Genomic DNA, 3988 nt, shown 5'->3' with positions numbered 1-3988 from the left:
CTTTTAGGAAACTTCGTCCTAAGCTTATTTATATATTACTAAACTAAGCCGTTGCTCTACTCTATTAGTTATTATCTATTATAGGTTCTTAAGCTTACCTTATCTCGTCTTAAGAATCTTAGTTGTCTTGCATCTCGTCCTAAAAATCTTAAGCCTTTAGCCTTTTGCCTTTATTAAGTGCCGAAGTAGTTTACTACCCTACTTTTCTTACGTCTCGCAAAGCGATAGACATTATGTCTAGTGGGGTCTTAATCCCTACTAATATTTCCTATTCTGTAGTAGAATTATCCTCTACCTCTAGTGTAATATCTCTAATAGCTACATGTTCCTAGTAAACCGCCCTTATTACCTTATCGTTACGAAATGTTTCGCCTTTATTAAATTTATTATCCCTAATATCCAATCTGCGAACTAGTTTATTAGTTCCTTTATATCCTGCAGGTACTGGCTCCTATAGCTAGTAGCTTACGCCGTACTTAGCGTCCTTATAAATTTGGTATGCGTTATTATAACAAAACGCAAAGCTTTTAATTAAATACTCTTTTATTCCTCGTAGTATATTATCGTCCCTCTATACGTATATATCGTCTACCGTTAGTCTAGTTCCTTTTATTATATAGTACTTCTAACTATCTCTATAATCCCTTATAAAATAACCCTATTTTCCGCAATTTATATAAGCCCCTTCTTTAAACCATCTTTCTTATTATGGAGTCCGCCTAAACGTCTTCTGCTACTAAAATCCCTAATTTAGCCTCTACTCCTTAAACCCTTAATTACTTAATTCTTATCCTCTAGGTTTCTATAGTTTCTTACTCTATCTCTTATAGGCTTCTTTAGTACCACTTAGGTCCATTAGCTCTGCGCCATACCATAGTTTTTAACTTGGCTTTAGTTATTGCGTACTCTGCGCCTTATATAACTATAAAACTCTATCCTAACCTCTCTTAGCCTGTTTCCTTTAGTAGATCTAATTATTAATCTTAATTACCTAATTTATTAGCTCCCTTAGGGTATCCGCATCTTCTATTAGAATAATTATATCCTAGACTTTAGCCTTAAGTCCTTATTTATACTGTGCCATAAGCGCCCTATTATTCCACTTAACTTATATTGCTAACGTCTGGAACTGCGTTATATACTTAATCGCTAAGGTTTATTGCGTAATGTTTTAGAGTTTTCTTTCCGCCGTAGTTACTGCCTCTAGGTCTCCGAATATTTATATAAGTCGTTCCATGAATCTATTTTAGCTTAAGAATATAAACTGTACCTCTTAGTTTATAGTTATTATTCTATTTGCCTGGATTTTTATAAGGTAAGGCTTAAACCATTTAAGTGCTCTTCCTGTTAAAAACAATCCCGTATACGCTATTTAATCTATAGGTGTTACTAGCTTAGCTCCCTCTTGCGCCACTTTAAAGTGTATTTACGTAAGGAATCCCTTAAGCTTTAATCTTTCTCCTAAGTATCTCTTAATTAATGGTAACTTAACCTTTACTGCGCCTATCCCATTAATCCTATTTTCTAACGTTGCATTATTTTCTATTAGTTAGTTAACTATCTTTTATAGCTGTCCGACCGTTACAGGTTGCTATAAGTTAGTGTCTACTATACTAGTGTCGTTACCTAACCTTAATGTAGTTGCCGCCGTTAATGGCGTTGTGGTAGCTGCTTTTAGTAGCATATTGTTTAACTTCTTATATTAATACCGTAACTAGGTAGTGATTATATAACGGAACCTTATAGCAGAAACTACAGTGGGTCCTGTTATTAGGCTAGGTGTATAGGAAATGCAAGTATAAAAGTTAAGACAAGTAATAATAACTGGTGGAGTAGTTGCCTAATAGATTAACTCTAATTATATTCTAAGAATTACTATAAGGAAGGAACTATCTAGGTAGGGACTAAGGGTCCTTAAATACACAACCGTACTCCTATAAAATCCTTCTTATACGTAATATACGTGTGCTCTATCTGCTTTGTTATAGATCCTATAGATTACACAGATTATATAGATCACATTATATAACCTTAGTTACCATTCCTCGTCATATAGTTCTATCGGCTCCATCCTAGACCGTGCTTGTATTAATTAACTAGCTTCTTCTGTCTCTTCTCTAAGTAGTTATAATATTGTACTTAAAGCGTCCGTAACACCTAAGGCCTTATAAATATATAATTAAAATATTATAGGCGTATTAGCTAGCCTAAAAGGTATTACTAAATACTAAAGTGGCCGTATTAGGTTTTAAAGGCGGTTTTTTTACTTATATCCTTCTTTAATATAGAGCCTATAATAGGTGTCTTCTAAATCTAGCTTTATAAAGATCTTTTCCCTAAATAATTAGTCTAGTATTTTACTAACTAGTAGTAGTAGGTAATATAATTTTATTAGGACCATAATGGTTTATACATAGTCTTATAGTTCTATTTAGTTTTAAAATAAAGAGGATTAATATACCTACTAGTAACTTACTAGGCTAAATCCACCCCTTTTTTAGTAAACCATTAAGGTACTTTTATAGGATTTTAAGCTTTATATAAAAAAGGTTTAGTGGTTATTTACCTTTTTCTAGATTAATTATATAATTATGTTCTAAGTTCTATGGAAGGACTTTAGCTTACCTATTTAAAAATACCCTTAGTAAGTTCCTTAGGCCTAATAAAATATTTAATAGATTAGAGTTACGTTTATTCTATATATTATTATTAGGTAGGTTCTAGAGCTCCCTTAAGATACTTACAGGTAGTATCGCGCGCTACAGCAGTTGCTTATATACAGTTACCACTATATATTGAATAGTTATATATAATAGCTAGTAAAGGGTAAAGAAGTCTTTAATATATTATTTAAGGTGCTATAGTATACTCTTTACGTATTACTTAAGATAGAGTAACTTATAATAATAAAGTAATTTATAAGATCTTTAAAATCACCGCCTCCCAATAGTATCTCTATAACCTATTTAACAGTTCCTTATAGGGTATTTATTATAAAAGACTTATTACCTATACTAGGCTCTATACCTATCTTACTATAAAATAGGGGTTAGATCTAATACTTCTTTAGATATAAAGTATATACTATTTTATCTAGAGCCATTTTTTAAGGATATTTTTTAAGCTTATTAGTAACATACGCCCTTTTAATTCTTTATTTTTCTACTATTTAAAGGCTTCTATTTTGAAGTATATTTTAAATTTTACTTTTATAAGCTAAGGGTATCTAAGAATAAGGTTATAGCCTATAAAGTTAATTACCTAAAAGGGTTATAGGCTAACTACCTTAGTACGGTTATATATATTAGCTACTAATACTATAAGCTTATAAACACTATATAGTTTAATTTAATACTTATCTAGGAAACCTATAATAGGTTTCCGCCATTTTAGCAATAGAATAAGTTTATACTTTTTTACTATATTATATTATATTTAATTAATTTTAGCGCCGCTATTATATAATGCTTAGAACTAATATACCTCGCTTATAGGGAGTACCGTTTTTAGCTTAATAATAATATAAAAGGTCTTTCCTTCTATATCTTACCCTAGTTATAGCTAAAAGAGGTCCGTAACTAGGCCTTTTTTTAAAAAAAAAAAATTTATTAGTACATTTATTACCCTACTTATTTTTTTAAAAATAAGATTTACCTTTAAGTAAATTTACTTTTAGCTTCCTAGAGTGTTTCTATAAAAGTATTAATATAAGGCACATTGCCAGGGTATACGGTAGGGAGTAGGTAAGCCGAGCATAAGTTATAAGAAGAGTTGATAAAAGAGGACGATATAGTAATAAGGGTAGGCTATAGCCTTATACGGAGATAAACTAATAGGGGAGGAAGGAGGCTGTAAGCCTGAGGAGCTTATAAGGGGTGGCTAAGGCCTAGCCAAAGGCTAGCCTTAGTAGCCCCTAAGAGCTCCGGGGATATAGCCGAGTAAGGGAGTAAAAGTACCCTTATATTGCCCCCCCCTTAGTTAGGGCTAA

The sequence above is a fragment of the Cenococcum geophilum genome (genome assembly GCF_001692895.1).
Source record: "Cenococcum geophilum 1.58 unplaced genomic scaffold K441scaffold_86, whole genome shotgun sequence".
Lineage (NCBI taxonomy): Eukaryota > Fungi > Ascomycota > Dothideomycetes > Gloniales > Gloniaceae > Cenococcum > Cenococcum geophilum.
The sequence above is the reverse complement of the archived record's forward strand: the minus strand, read 5'-3'. Positions refer to the sequence as shown.